This window comes from Diplotaxodon limnothrissa, linkage group LG2, assembly GCF_057381915.1.
Source record: "Diplotaxodon limnothrissa isolate DT_005_m linkage group LG2, D_limnothrissa_male_GT1.1, whole genome shotgun sequence".
NCBI classification, from domain to species: domain Eukaryota; kingdom Metazoa; phylum Chordata; class Actinopteri; order Cichliformes; family Cichlidae; genus Diplotaxodon; species Diplotaxodon limnothrissa.
The window spans coordinates 24,366,420-24,382,751 of NC_140597.1; the positions used below are offsets into that span (position 1 = coordinate 24,366,420).

Below are 16,332 nucleotides of genomic sequence, written 5' to 3' on the forward strand. Positions count from 1 at the left end.
TCCACCTGCTCGATAATGAGTACAAATGATCATGCTTCACGATTTTTCACGTTTTGTTACATGCAAATCCTAGACGTCTTAAAGCACTGTTTATAAAAAAAAACAACTTTATGTTCAGTGAAGGACAAGCAAAGAAATATGTCCACATTTGCATCCAACCCTTTGAAGGAGAACTGTTTCATCTTGGTCACATAAAACAAGCCACATCCCGGCCTCTTTCACATGAAGCTCGGAGGCTCGTTTTCATAGATGTTTGCCAGCATCTCACAGTGTCATCCCTGTTCTTGTGAAGCTCCTTCCCCCTTGTTTTTTTCCCCTGCAGGGATTTATAACAGACCAGTGGAAGGCATCTTATTTTCGCGTGAACAAAGTAAAATGTGAAAAGCTAGTGCTAATCTGTCCGTTTATGTAGGTTCCAATTTGGCCTCTTTGCTGGGGAGCACCCCGTCTCTCTCACGCCGATCTAAGTACTCTTGTACCATTTTAGCAGAGCAGTGACTCTGAGACCTTCTCTTAAGAAGAAGTACTTCAGCAACCCCCCCCCCCCCCCCTTTGCTTTTGCAAACACTTAGCAAACACGTGGGTGCCGACAACAAACATTAAGATAAACTGATATTTTCCCCGCATGAAGAAGCCAAAATTATCTCCCTTTTTCATGGTGTAAATGCTGTGCCTGTAAAATGTGTTTACTGTCATTTGATGAAAGAGAGAAATAACAAACACATTCAAACATGTTATGAACCAGTGCAAGAATCGTGCAAAAGTCTGAAAACTATTGAAAGAAAAGTCAGTAAAAAAAAAAGAAAAAAAAAGAATAATATCCATGACTTCGAATATTTTGTCAGCTGTGTGAGTGTGCAAAAAGCAGCCAGAAGCTGTAGCTCTTGGAACAAAATGAGCCATTTAAGTGATCCGTGAGCGTGGGTGATGATTTGGGCATCAATCAGCGGATACCCGTCTACATTTTTGGGAATCCATCCCTTACCAGCACAACAACAACCACACAAGCTCTGCTCTTCTGTGTAGGACGGCGTCTTCTTCTTTTCCTTTTCCTCCACAGCCCTTTCCTTTTATATGAACGGAAACACGATATTCTGCAGCCCCAGCCAGAAAACCTGACACAGCTATAGCAGACCATACTGTATCTCCCGCTGCTGTAGAAGGACTACTCCAGCGGCAGAACACTGGCGAGCCTCACAGAAAGATGACTCATCAGCATTTGTTTTGATTTTAAACACCCACACCGGAGGACTTTCCTCTATGTATGTGCGCGTGTGAGCGCATGATGCATCTCCAAGTGTGCAGACGCAGTGGATGCGTTAAGCGTGGCGCGCTCCAATCTGGGCTTGTTTCTGAGTCCTCTTTCAGCCACACGGTATCGGCAGCTTGCTGATGCATACATTGACAGGAAAATGAATGAATAAGGCAGCTCACTTTTCCTGCAGTAATCCCTCTTACCTCTCCGCATGCGCTAATGTATTGGAACGATCTCGATGTAAATGGTGGGGTGTCACATTTGATTCAGCGCGAGGCTGCTTTGGGTGACTATAGACTGTAGTCTGTGTTCAGATGGAGGGAAGATTCCAGCTCACTAATGTGTAGTAGTGTGATCTTATTAAAGAGCTCCTCTCAATGTTATGTGGTAGATTAAGTCTCCTGGAGTGTTAAGGACCATGTTTAGCATCATTCCATACTGTGCCTTCTGATTGCGTCTCCCGCTGGTATGGTAAGGAAGTCTGTGTTGCAGAACACTTCCCCCCGGCTCTGACTGTGTGCTTGTCGTAGTTTCAGCTGCATTAAAGATTCAAGAGTGTGCCTTATTATGGGGCGGGGGGGGGGGGGGGGGGACACACGCGAAAACTCCTCGTGTCCTCTATTATTCACAAAAGAAATGCTGAGGTGAAAGCGTCACGTATGGGCACCGATGCTGCGAAGCATAGGATAGGATAGATAGATATGCGCGCACGCTGACACGGGCATGGATACAAAAACTCTGGAGCAGCAGCTTTAAAGTGGGGCATCCGTAGTCATGGAAACCAGATCTGATCATGTTGGGAGACATGGCACATGTCATAAGATGGGGAAGCAGCAACACGCACACGCAGATGCCCAGCGCACATCCAGACTCGTGTAGACCCATGCCGCATATTCACATGTTTCCCCTCCGCCTGCTTCATTGCCTCGAGTTAGGGACAGATAGAGAGAAGAGACCGCGGGGACATGAATTCAGAGATCGGGAGGCCCAAAGCGAAATGAAAGAAAGGCTGAGGAGCCTAAGATGGGGGAGGAAATGAGGGTGCGTGAAAAGGGAATGCTGGGCATGATGGCGAAAGGGAGAAGCGGTTTCAGAGCGGGGTGTAGAATAGGGGATGCAGTGGGCATCATATCAAAGCACCCGGTCTATCCGGCTGCTCGGACAGAGGGGCCTGTGTGTGTGTGTGTGTGTGTGTGTGTGTGTGTGTGTGTGTGTGTGTGTGTGTGTGTGTGTGTGTGTGTGTGTGTGTTCACATGTCCGTTACTGGATTGTTTTTGCACCTGTTGTTCCGGGGCTGCCGTTTTACGGCCAAACATGTTAGGATCAAATGAAGTTTTTCAACCCAGGGCCAAAGACTTCAGATGAGGTCTTATAATATACAAACGGGATCACTTGAAATATCTAATTAAGCCAGCAAATGTGCACTATAAAATCCTTTATGGTGCACACTAACAGCTTGCTGTGAAACTACATTCAGTTTTCTTCATTCTTTGCGCAAAAACCATTTGATTGCTGTTAATGCCTGTGAGGTAAAAAAAAAAAAAAACTTAACCGCAGTTACAGTTTTTACAGTATAAAGTTGTAGGTTTCTTTGGCAATCACAGACTCATTGGAATATAAATGCTTGAATCCAATAATTTAGAAAGCCAGCCAGGATGCTGTTGTAATGTAACAGGCTAGAGCAGATATGTCAAACTCATTTCACATCATGTGCCATACACCAATGAAAGTACATAAACTTGTACAGTTACAGAAAATGCTCTGGTAGTTTATTGCTCAGACTGTCCCGTAATGGTAAATTTTGAATATAAAGTTTTCATTAACTGAGAGAAAATATCCTTGTACTTTGGTGTAGTATGACTGGGAATAGAGGTGGAGGTCTTTATCTGTAGGAAAAGCTGTAAAACCTGTTAAAATACAGTTAAAAGTTCGATCTCTAATTCACATCTTCTAAAGCTGTCTGGTGGACTGGATTGGAGTCTATGATCATAAAGTTAGAAAGTATCCGGGCACTAAAATAAATGTCAAACAGCGACTCTTATTTTAGCTCTGTTTTGTTCTCCACCAGCTTCTTGGTAGCAGCTAAATGGCTCGTTCCCCTGCTCTCGCTGCTAACTGTGTGGCCGTGTAGAGTTAGATTTTTAACATACACCTTTTTAATCAGCTCAAAATTATTACCTGCTATGATTGCCTCCCCCAAGCACCCCGATGTCCTTTGCAGACAGTAAATTAATCCAGATTTTATGTAAAGTTGCAGCTCAAATGTAAATGGGTTAGAACAGAGACATTTGGGGCTCGTGAGGTAAAACTAAAGCTCATGTTAACATATTATCAGTCTTTCTATTCCAGCCTTACTGTAGTCACTTCACATTCTCTCAGGTAGGTCAGATCCTCAGAGTAAAGCGCTGCCCGTGAACTCCTCGCAGTTTTCTGGTTGACCCTGTTCTGTGAGATTGCCTCTTGGCACCTCCCTGCAAGCTGGATCTCAGAGAAGATGCCGTGGTGCACTTGAAGTGTACAGGGGAGCTAAAATGCCACAGTCATAAGAATATTCTGGCATGATGTGATGAATATTTCACAGTAGGAATATTTTTAGTGAGAGCTGTGTCTTTTCCTTGCGCTCGCCGATGCACTTACTCCGGCTCGGATCTCACAGTTGGAGGGTAAGGCAACAGGACAGGAGTCTTTGGTGCTTGTCACCACTCTTAGCCCAGGCCACAAACTGACCCAAACATTGTCTCAAAGAAGGACGAAGGTTTGACTGATTTCAGCTGACATTAACAGCCAGGCAGTGGAGCCTGTTTTCCGCAAGTTGTTGGTTTTTTTCCAATTTGAGGCAAACTCAACTCTAAGAACAAGAACTCTTCAACAAGCTTTCAGCCATAGTGGAAGGCATGTACAGGCTACTGTGTTAGTATTTGTGTGCTTAATGTGTGTGCGCGATCCTTAGCTTAGTATCAGTGCAAGGTCTTGAGGGGAAGCAACTGCTGATCGCTCACTTCTGCTCGGAGGCCTATCTCTCCCTTTGGTTGCCTGGCAACCCTTGTGTTTCTGAACGGGAGGGGTTTATTTTGCCCAGGAAAGAGGAAAAGATTGGAGGGAACCGCATGAAATGTGGATGAAGCTGTCAACATGAGATGCTTGCTCAAGGCTTAGCACTCTGGGATTCAGGGATGGTCAGGATCAAGGGATCCCTTAGTGCAGGGGTGGGCAATTCCAGGCCCCGAGGGCCGGTGTCCTGCAGGTTTTAGATCTCACCTTTGGTCAACACACCTGAATCACATGATTAGTGTGTTACCAGGCCTCTGGAGAACTTCAGGACATGTTGAGGAGCTAATTTAGCCATTTAAATCAGCTGTGTTGGTTCAAAAACACATCTAAAACCTGCAGGGACACCGGCCCTCGAGGCCTGGAGTTGCCCACCGCTGCCTTAGTGTTTCCTATAGGGATCTATTTAACGCACAAACAACACAGGGCCTTTGACTTGAGGTTATAAAAACATAACTGCGCTTGCTACATTCATATTTTAAAAACAATAGACAAATGTGTCAATCAGTTAATCTCACAGTAATTTTAAGAATAAAAATTAAAACTATTCAGAACCTACAGTCATATTACTAAAATCTATATCTCTCCCTGTCGGACTGCATATTCTCTTCCAGCTGAATGTTTTGAGTACTGCACGTCTAAAAGAGAGAAAAGAGAAAATGGCCTTGCAGGCAACACAGCATAAAAAAAAAACAAGTACAGAGAAAAATATTTACACAAGCTGCCAAGCAGACACCTTTTGAAGCAGTGTCTGCTGATAATGGTAATATACTCAAACATAACAGAAAATTAGCATTTTGAGTGACCGCTGGAACCTGTCTTAATTAGCCCTGAGATCTTGGGTTTGGTCTTCTCTTTGCTATTGATGTCTGTGCCGTGTCATCATGCCAAGAATTAAAAAGTCTTTGGAGAAAAAGCTGTGGATGCTTATGAGTCTGGGAAAGGATTTTAAAAAAATCTCAGAAGTATTTGAAATAATTACACTTTAAAGAAAGTCGTTTGAAGCAACTGCGAATTTGGGAGCGGCCAAGGAGCGACCCTTTTAATGCAAATTTCACCACAGGATGTGCAGCTTGCTCTCCTGACTCCTGTGTCAATGTGAAGGTTAGCAGTTGGGTCAGGAACCAAACCCATATTTTGCATATTGTTGTGAACAAACAGGCAAAGAGCAGGCATCTGTATGTGCTTTGTAAAGGCAAATCAAAGATGGTTGGCCTCTTTAACAGTAGATGTGTTTGGCAGGATTTTTTAGGATAACAGTTTTAAAAACATGGACAAATCCACCAAAGAATGGCTCAAAAACAAAAAATGGACGCTATTAAATGATAAAGAGGACAATAGAATCCTGCTGAAATGTTGTCGGGGGATTTAATCCAGGCAACATATCCAAGAAAACCCTGCTGGAACTGACAGCAATCAGCAATTTGTGCTGAAAAGTGGATAAAGATTTTAGCAAGACCATGACAGAGAGCAGTGGATTAAATAAAAGACGCCATAGAGGTGCTGATTTTCTGCTCTGAAGAATGCCACACCTCAGGGTTTTAATGGTTACAAAGAGTCCAGTACTAGTAATATACATGAATAGCATACATGCAAAACTACTGTAATACTACCAATATTTCCTGTCCTGTCTCCTCTTGTAGTTCAGTAATAATTCATTTAAAAAAAAAACCTTCTAAGTCTGATCATCCAGAAGTGAGAAGCGCTGCTCAGACTCTAGTTCACAACCTTTCACGGGAGAATTTATGCTGTTGTGAATACTCGGGATGTCATTTTATGTCAGGCTGCAGGCAGTAGCCTTGATTTGAAAAGAAAAAAATACTATCGATCAAAACTGTCTGAGAAGTCACACTGTTGACAGTTGACACATTTCTGTTACCAGATGTCATCTGAGGTGCAGAAATCAGAGACGTTACGAGCGATGCTGAGACTCAGCAACTACAGTTCCTGAACTGTGTCGGGCAAATAAACAACAGTTACTGGAAAGACACTGAGTGGCCTGAGCCCACTGGAGAATAATTACAAATAAGCTATGATAAAACATCTTATTCCTTAGAATATTTCCCAGAGGGTACGAGAACAAGCTTATGACTATGAAAGACATTTCACATTCAAAATTGCTTTTTGTGTATTTCGGTTGGGCTTGTTTGTCCTGCACAGGAGAGTGAGGTCAGTTTTCATATTTTCTGAACACTGCAAACTGTCTGAGGATGCAGTGACTGCATCTCACACACTCGCTGTGGCGCAGTTGTGTCATCTGAGTATACAACATTTTAATATCATTAACGATGTGGTGAGGTTATGGTGCTGAGAAAGCTCGTCTCTTATAGCGCTTGTTCGTGGCAGCGTTTGTGCGCCATGTGCTATTTCCAGCTGGCACATGAACTCGGCAGATGAACCCGGATCAGCTGTTTGTCCTCTAGGGGGGGAAAGCATTCTGGCTCATCTGATTGGCTAGCAGCTGTGTGTCACTCTGTGGATGTATGCGTGCGTTTTAATGCATATGCGAGTGCGAGCGTGTGTAAGTGCATATATTTGAAAAAAAAAAATCTCCTTACAATGTGTGTGCATAATCTCTTTGCATCTAAATGTGTGTGTGTTGCAGAGGTGGGAAATACTATAGCTATGGTATAGTAGGTGGTTTTCCCCAGGAGGCGCTCTTAGTCAGCCTGGACCTCTGATTCTTCATTCATCACATCTCCATATAATTTACAGTACTGTGATTATAATCCTTATGCACTTCAAGCACAATGAGTTGGCTTTAAAAAAATTTATTTATCGATTAGTCCAGAATAAAAAAACAAATCTAATCAAAAATTGATTTACGCAATTATTCCATTAGGTTGAGAGTTTTTTGGGATACTTGGCAGGGAGAGTGTCCAAGCGTCTTGTGTGGATTTAGGCTGTCTCGGTGTCTTCTCCTTCTTCGTGTAATCCCGGACAGAGATAATCTTAAGTGCCTAAAACTCTTTCTTCCACCCTTGTTTGTCGTTCAATAATGACTCAGGGTTCGTGAATATCATCGAGCATCATTTACTTCGAAACAAAGCAACCATTACACGTTAGTCATTCCATTCCAGGGGGCGGGTCCCCTCCTCTTGCTTCCCGTCTCACTGCGTGCATGCGCAGCATACTAATACGGAACAGGTATATTAAAGCAGCATTAATGAACAACATTGGTCAGATGTTCTACATCCCCTCTCTTTAGCTTATGGCTGTATAAACTGCTAACAACACCTTTAGCAATAACACGTTAACAACATGTCCATATCATAACATTCTAGCCTAAACATTAACAAATTACTTCACACCTTGAACTGTGTCATTGGTAAGGACACGGAGAGCATTTAACTTTGCTGACATCACATCACTTGTACTGTCCACTTTTTTTTTTCTTGTTTTTTTTTTTTTTTTTGTTTGTGTTACTGTCCATCTCTTACGCCTTAGTGTTCATACTTGGGGTTTGGTTTGCAGACCCTCCCAGATCGTGTGATGTAAGCATCACGTGCCGGGCGACAGGGGGACTGGACTGGGGCTTGTGTGAAGTGTTGCGTGTGGCTATGTGTTTGTTCGTCGGTTTGTGTCACGGGTTCTTGAATGTGCTGTGGGGAGTCAGTGGTAGGTGGTTGGGCTGCGGTGTAATCATCACGGGAATCTCCATGTGGTGGTGGCGGTTCAGAGACTGGGAGGATATGTCTGCGGTTTCGCCTGTACTCTCCAGCTCCTGACTGGACGATGTACGATCTGGGCTCTTCGCGGGCTTCCTTGATGGTTCCTAAGGAGTCATGTCCTTGACGCGTTTGCATCCGCACAACCTCACCTGGCATGAGGGGGCGGAGGGGTCTGCTGGACTTGTCATAGTATCTCTTTTGTGCCTGGCGCTTGTGAAGTAGGTTTGTTTTAACTGTTCTGTTGCTTTTGGGGCTGGGAACGAGCAGACGTCTACACACGGGTAGGGTCGTGCGCGTCTGTCTTGACATCAGCCTTTCAGCTGGGGAACCTAATGTGTTGTCTCGTGGCACGTTGCGGAGATTGAGTAGGTTAAGGAAGACATCCGTTCCATCTCTCTTTGATCTTTCCATCAACTGCTTTGCACTGCGAACCGCACGTTCAGCCAATCCATTGGCCTGCGGGTATTCTGGGCTACTTGTCACATGAACAAAGTCCCATGCTGAAGCAAAGTCTGCAAAGCGTTGGCTGGTGAACTGAGTGCCGTTGTCTGATATTACTTTGTGCGGGCTGCCATGGACAGAAAAGTGTCTTTTGAGCTTTGTGATGACAGTGTTGGCGGTTAGGTCTGGAAGCAGGTCTACTTCGAACCAACCTGAGTAAGAGTCGACTACAACCAGGTGATGTTGTCCGTTCCACTCGAAGATGTCGGCGGCGACGGTTGACCAGGGTAGGTCCGGCACTGGATGTAGCTTTAACGGCTCTTTCTGTTGATGTGGCCTTGTGCTGTTGCGCACTGGACACGCAGCTGTTTCTTGCTCAATATCTGCTGTCATTGTGGGCCAAAACACAATGCCACGGGCCCTGCGTTTAGTAGCTTCCATGCCTGGGTGCCCTCTGTGGAGGATGACGATATAATCTTTTTGCAAAGATTTAGGAATCACTGTTTTCAGCCCTTTCATGACAATGCCACCTTCTAGAGTGAGTTCGTCTCGATATGGGTGGTATTGACGAAGTTCTGTGGGCAGCTGAGTTTGTCTGCAAGGCCATCCTCTCATTATGACAGTGCTCAGTTTCTGTAGCTCTGGATCTGAGGCAGTGTGTTCCTTTAGCTGCATCAGCCTGTAAGAAGAGATTTGCTGGATCGACATGATCTCGTAGTCAGCTGTTTCATCACTGTTCTGATCCGTCGAGGTTGTGGGAGCACGGGATAAAGTGTCGGCGAGGTACATCTGCGAGCCTTTTTTGTACTCTATCTGAAAGTTGTACTTTTGCAGCCTAAGCATCATGCGTTGCAGTCTGGCTGGAGCTGAATGTATTGGCTTGTTCAAGATAGTGACTAATGGCTGATGATCGGTTTCAATTTGGATTTGTTTCCCATAGATGTAATCATTAAACTTGGAACAACCAAATACGACTGCAAGAAGCTCCTTCTCAATCTGCGCATAGCGCGTTTCTGTCTGTGTCAGAGTACGAGATGAGTAGGCAATCGGGGCGCCTTCTTGGAGGCATGCAGCCCCGAGTCCATGCTGCGATGCGTCACACGTTAGCGTGACGGGTTTCTTTACGTCGTAGTATCTGAGGGTAGGAGGACTGGTCAGACTTCGTTTTAAAGCATCGAATGCATCTTGATGCTGCTTGAGCCAACACCACTGTACGTCTTTGCACGTTAGCTCCCGAAGTGGGGCTGAAAGCTCGCTGAAATTAGGAATGAACTTTCCTAGGTAATTAATCATCCCTAAGAAGCGTTGGAGAGCTGTGACGTTTTCAGGTGTGGGCATCTCTTCAATTGCTTTGGTCTTTGCTGGGTCAGGCTTCAAGCCCTCGCTTGTGAAGACGTGGCCAACGTAGCAGGCTTCTTTGAGACTGAATTTGCACTTCAGGGGGTTAAGTCTCAGCTTGACTTCCCTTGCACGGTCGAGTACTTTTCTGAGATTGTGTTCATGCTCTTTCATATCTCTTCCACCGATGAGTATGTCATCGACAATGATAGCACAGGGGTATCCAGCAAAGATCTGCTCCATTGCACGCTGGAACACCTCACTGGCTGAGTTTATTCCATATGGCATTCTTAGAAAGCGGAATCTGCCAAACGGTGAGCTGAAAGTTGTGAGCATGGATGATTGGTGGTCAAGTGTTATCTGCCAAAAGGAGCATTTCGCATCCAAGACGGAAAAGACTTTGGAGTTAGGCATTTGGGCGGCTATCTCCTCTATAGTACGCATAGGATGATGTGGGCGTTTTAGTGCTTTATTCAAGTCTCTTGGATCGATGCAGAGTCTGATCTCATCTGAATTTTTCTTATGGGTCGCCACCATGGACGACACCCATTCTGTTGGCTCTGTGACAGGGGTGATCACACCCAACTCGACCATACGGGTTAATTCTGCTCTAACCTTGTCTAGCATTGGAACTGGTATTTTGCGTGCTGGCTTTATTACTGGTGTGACTTCTGGGTCTATTTTCATGGAATAGATAACCGGAAGTTTACCAAGTTTATCTTCGAAGAGGTCTGAATACTCTGAGAAGATCTGTTCTGAAAAGGTGCTTTCCACTTCCTTAGTCACATGGTGGACTTCTTTGTTTAGTGTGATTAATTGTAAGTGAAGTGAGTCTGGTAAGCCAAGTAGGGGTTGTACGTCTCGTTTCACTATGAAGAACTGCAGAGGGTAGTCCTTGCCTGCAGAGTGGCATGAGAGTGTTGCTGTGCCAGCTGTTTGAATTTCCTCTCCCCCATATGCCACCAGTTTAGTGTTTCGTGATGGCATGAGTTTTTCATCATGTCTCAGTTGTTCAAAAAGGTTAGCTGGCATGACATTACATTTGGCGCCAGTGTCCACTTTGAGCTCTAAGGGTTTTCCATTAATATGCACCGTGGTGAAAATGTCATTCTTGTATGGAAAGCAGGGATTTATAGTGTCTATGTCAATTCCATTCACATAGAACATTTCTTCATCGCTGCCGTGCGCCTGCATTTCAATGTGGTTTACGGGTCTCTTTTTGAATTGCCGTATTTGTGATGACTTGCAGCATTTCTGGAAATGATTCCATTTTTGGCACTTATGGCATTGCTGGCCATATGCTGGGCATTTGTCCCTTTTTGCCTCGTGGCTGCCCCCGCAGTTGTTACAGTTTGTGATTGCGTGAGCGAGCCTATGTTCTGGATGCGTTGCACGCCGTTCATTGCCTGTCTTTGTCTTGACTTTGTGTGGATTCTTTTTCTTTATTGTGTGATGCAAAGTGTCGACCTTTGCCGCCATTTGCTTTGGAGCCGCTAGAGCTTTCGTATGTCGATCTGTCTGCTCGAATATCTGGCACATTTCAATTGCTTTACTCAAAGTTAAGTCGCTGTCGCGCAGCAATTGCTTTCTCATGCTGTCGCTGTTTATGCCACAAACGAGTCTATCTCTGATGAGCTCGTCTTTAAGCTGGCCAAATTTACAACTGCCTGCCTTATTTTTTAAGTCACTCACATAAGACTCAATTGTTTCATCTGGCCGTTGGTTTCTGGTGTTAAACTTGTGCCTTTCCATTGTTATGTTTGTTTGGGGATTACAGAGTTCACGAAATTTGCGCTTTAGGCATTCCGGGTCTTCTCTCGATTCTGCTTCGGTCACCAGTCGTCTGTGTTCTCCTTCCCCCGCGTGCACAGCGGGTGCATAAACGAATGCGCGCTCCCGCTCGATGGCTTCAGAGCCGGCTAGGTTTAGCAGGATGAACGCTCTGGTCCGAGGATCCTTATCAGAATGAGCAGCGGCTATAAATATGTCATATTCCTGCTCGAATATACGCCACTTCTCTGCGATGTTTCCACAAAACACCAATGGGTCTGGTCTACGGAATCCGTCCGACATGGTCGCTGACGTTTAATAGCCTCTTGCTACGATAGCCTAGCAACGCTAGCTGGTTACTTGCTTGCTTCGTCCGTAAAGTGCTGGGAAAACTTTAGTCTTACCACTCCGTCGGCAGTGCTGGAGTAGATGACCGAACCACAACTTCTGACACCATGTTTGTCGTTCAATAATGACTCAGGGTTCGTGAATATCATCGAGCATCATTTACTTCGAAACAAAGCAACCATTACACGTTAGTCATTCCATTCCAGGGGGCGGGTCCCCTCCTCTTGCTTCCCGTCTCACTGCGTGCATGCGCAGCATACTAATACGGAACAGGTATATTAAAGCAGCATTAATGAACAACATTGGTCAGATGTTCTACAACCCTCAAACGATCTTAAACGTGCAATGAAGATATTACACTGTCACCAGAAATCTCATTCGCGTCGTGATGGAATAAGCTATAAAGGGGCCCGATTGCATCACGTGGTCCCTATTAAAATGTGTTTCCCTTGCGCCGGAAGGAGAAATGGGGAAGGACAAGGGCACGGAGGGAGTGGCAGAAAAAGAGAGGTATTAGTTGGAGAGGAAGGCTCACCTTTCTTGTGGACATAAAGACTTCCATCTGTGAGATAGCCAGCACAGTTTTTTCTTCCCTCGCCTCTCACAGTGAGGGTCAGGAGTAAAATATTCAGGCACCCTATTTATTAGCTGCAGGCTGTCTTTCTGCTTTATCTCCATGTTCTCTACTTCTAAAGCTGGCGGCCGGCTAAAGGAGACTGCAGAGCGAGTCCACTTGTGCGTGTCTCTGCCAGCTCTGGTGATGATTTATGAGACTGTACTAGACTGTCTTACCACAGCAATGAACAGGGTGTATTCAAAGAAAAACTAAAGCTAATTTGAATATAATACTAGAATATAGCACTGCACTTGGCCTTACTCAAGCATTTGTCAACAAGAGCAGTCTTGTAAAACAAATGGAGTTTCTTGTAATTTTTAAAGTGGCCTTTAGTAATAGTTCTCCAGCTGTTCTGAAGCTCTTTTCAAGGTTGTTCTTTAGGCATTGGCTGCTTTTTCACTCATTTAAACTCCAGTTCTTATATTTGACCATTTTCAGAGGGATGTTTTTTCAGTTTGTTTGTTAAGCCACATAACAGTGACCAATGAATCATTCGAGGATAAAAAGAAACTGTCACGGCTGCCGGCGTGAGCCGTGTGGTGTAGGAGGAAAAGAACCCAAAATGCAGGCAGTTGACTGGTGATGAGAATGAAGTTTTATTTGCAGAAGTGGAGCGACTGAACAGGTAGTGAGACAAGACGAATAACTGAAAAACCTAGACTGGGAAAACTAAATAACAAACCTAAGCATGAAACGGGGAGCGGACAATGCAGAGAGACGTAGTTACACCGAGAAACACAGACGATCCAACGATGAACAGAAGCCAACACACACTATAAATACACACTAGGTAATGAGGAGATGACATGCAGGGGTGGACACAGCTGATACTAATGGACATGATGAGAGGCAGACCTACAAAGTAAAACCGGAAACACCCAGACTGTTTTGCAACAAAAACACAGGGACCTGAACGGAGCACAGAGGGGAGACACAGGTAGGGATAATAAACACGACAACCAACCCAAAGAATTAATACAGAATCAGAATAAACACCAAACACAAGATGAACCCAAAAAGAAACACAAAACGCTGGGTCAACGACCCAGGATCATGACAGAAACAACTCAAAGGGCAAACCAGCACTGCATCTAAACACAGCAGACAACTTAGCAAAGTGTTAAACTGTAATGCAAAGACATACAATTTCTTTAGCTGAATCTTTAAAAACTGCCAAACGCAGGAAATAGTATTTTTGCACCAACACTGTGATTCCCAAAGAACTAAAACTTGTCATGTTTGGCATACTTTTGTGCAGTGTGAAAAAAAATTTCAGGAAAGTGGAGAAGTCGAAAAAGCTGCAGGCCAAAAAGAAATGTGCATCAGTTGAACAGTATCTGAAATTCGTGCACATTCTTAAGAAACAAGAAAAAATCCAGTGAAGACCTGACGGAGGACCAAAAGATGCATCTGGCCCTTCAGTTGTTCCATTTACTGTTGTACTGATCAGAAATGGTCTCTGTGGAGGAGGAGGGAGAAACAGGCTGAGGCATGCCAGATTACACAAGAACACCACTGAAAATAAGTGGCAACAGGTCTGATATATCGATGAATCCAAATGTAACATTTTTGGTTCAAATCATCATGTATGTATGGTCAAGGTAGAGGCATGACAGTGAGTGTTTGCAGCCATCTATAAAAAACAGGATGGAGGCTCTGTCATGGTTTGGGATGCATTTCAGTCAGTGGTGTTGGAGATCTTGTCAGAATTGATGAAATTATGAGCGCAGAAATTAATGAATGAATGAATCTCACTGGCAACAGCTTCACTTTTCAGCACGGCAATGACCCCAAACACACTAACGATGCAGTAAAAGCATTACTGGAAAGAAAAACACACCAATCCATGACACTATCAATCATGGACTCACCAGCCCAGAGCTCTGACCTCAACATTATTGAAGCAGTGTGGGATCATCTTTATAGAGAACAGAACAGAACACAGCCAACAGCCAAAGAAAAGCTTTGAACGTTCTTCAAGAAGCCTGGAGAATTATTCCTGAAGACGACTTAAAGAAATGACAAGAAAGTTTGCCTGGGAGAGTTCAGGCTGTGATGAAGAGTAAAGGTTGTCAAATCAAATATTGACTCATACAAACTGGGTTTTTTTGTTTGTTTTTTTACCTTACATATCCTGTATTTTAATTATTTTAATTTCCTATATTCCTAGCAAAATGGAGAGAAATAGTTCAAAACAGTTTACACACCATCTAATATGTCTAACCTGGCCATGTCTTATATCTTAAAGGTGTATCAAATGTTTTGCATTTAATGTTATAATTTCTTAAGATTTTTTTCTAAAAAGCCATAAATATTTTTTTATTTAGAATAGAATAATCCTTTAAATGTCCCACTAGAGGAAATTTGGTTGTAACAGCAGCAAAAGAAAAGCACATATACAAACAGAACAGGACACCGAAAACAAACACACACAATTTTTACAGAAAAAAAATATTTACATGATGGACAATAGTTACAAAAACAGAGTACTGTACAGTTATTAAGATTAAAGTACAGATAAAAGTGGCAAAACCAGGTTGTAGTGTGCAGACAGAGCAGGCTACTGGAAGACGTTTAAATAGAATATTTAGAAAAAAGTACAGATTATGGATTGTACCTGTGCATTAAAAAGTAAACGGGTAACTTCCAATAAGTTCGTATATATAAAATGAGAAAAATAACAAGTTATAACAGTAGTAGTTGTTCGGTTGAATTTGAAAGCATGAATTGTTTAAAACAGGAATACACAACTGGTAGAAGCACCAGTACCTCAATTTTGTATTGTGTGCAACATAATAATTATAATATAGTACTTGAATAACGGTATTGATGTGTACTAATATTGCCTATATGAAAACAAATCCTCATATGCACCTAATTCATGTGCAGACTAAGTTATCACACAAGCCTTCCACGTTGCAACACTGTATCATTACCTGTGAAACACATGCTTACATGTGGGCCATTAGGGCTTTTCCACGGGGAACTTATTCTATTAAACAGTTTCCACTTGTGTTGCTACCGGTGTCACTGATGTGTTGCTTTTGAAATGGCTCTGCTGTGCTATATGTAACAACACTTTGTCTGCATGTCACTCAGAGCAACAGCAGGCTTTTTCCCCCCGTTCTGGTATCTCCCATGGCACACGAAGACCAAGAGATATCTCGCTCGAGTGTGTGTACTCTATATACGCATGTGTGGTGACTTTGTTGAGGTGCTACCGCACTGTCTGCTCTTAAGCTTTGCATCCCTCGGGCATCAGTGTTTTCCTCACAGCTCTGCTAGGCTTTAACAACGGGCATCCACAGCGGTGTCAAGACCCTGAAGAGCAACACTAGCTGTAATTGCATTGTGTTTGAAGTCCATGCTCATAGGGGGAGTGAGTGTACCTTATGTGTTTAACTGTGGTTCTGTGCATGTGTGTGCGCATGGATTTGCTTACTCTTGTGCAACTTTTTTGCTCTGTGTTTGCTCGTTTTGGAGCGGGCTCGTTCATTAGATCTGTGGGGAGATGCGCCTTTTTTGCTGACTATATTTGAATCAAAGCCAGAGGCTCTTACCGATCAATTGTATCCACCACGCCTATGTGCAGCTGATTGGCTCTGTGCAAAGCAGGCAGCCACAGCGTAACAGCAGCAAGTCATACGTCGATTTATTGTTCGCATCTTCCTCGTTTTCTTTCGAATGGCTCTTTAATTATGCAAAATATGTGTGAAATAGATTCTTTTCGCTCTAAAATCTCTTTTATTGCCTCTTGAATGTTAAAAGCAGTGGTGAGAAAAGACTTTTTTTTCCTCATCAAGCTTATCATCCCGTACAGAAAAGGTGTACCAACAGATGTGTTT

At 43.7% G+C, this 16,332-nt stretch overlaps 1 protein-coding gene across 1 annotated transcript in view; it reads left to right on the forward strand.

Annotated features, from left to right (window-relative positions):
- The window catches only part of LOC146638476 (connector enhancer of kinase suppressor of ras 2), a 69,625-nt gene that overhangs the window by 1,882 nt on the left and 51,411 nt on the right, over nucleotides 1-16,332 (forward strand). The window lies entirely within an intron of this gene.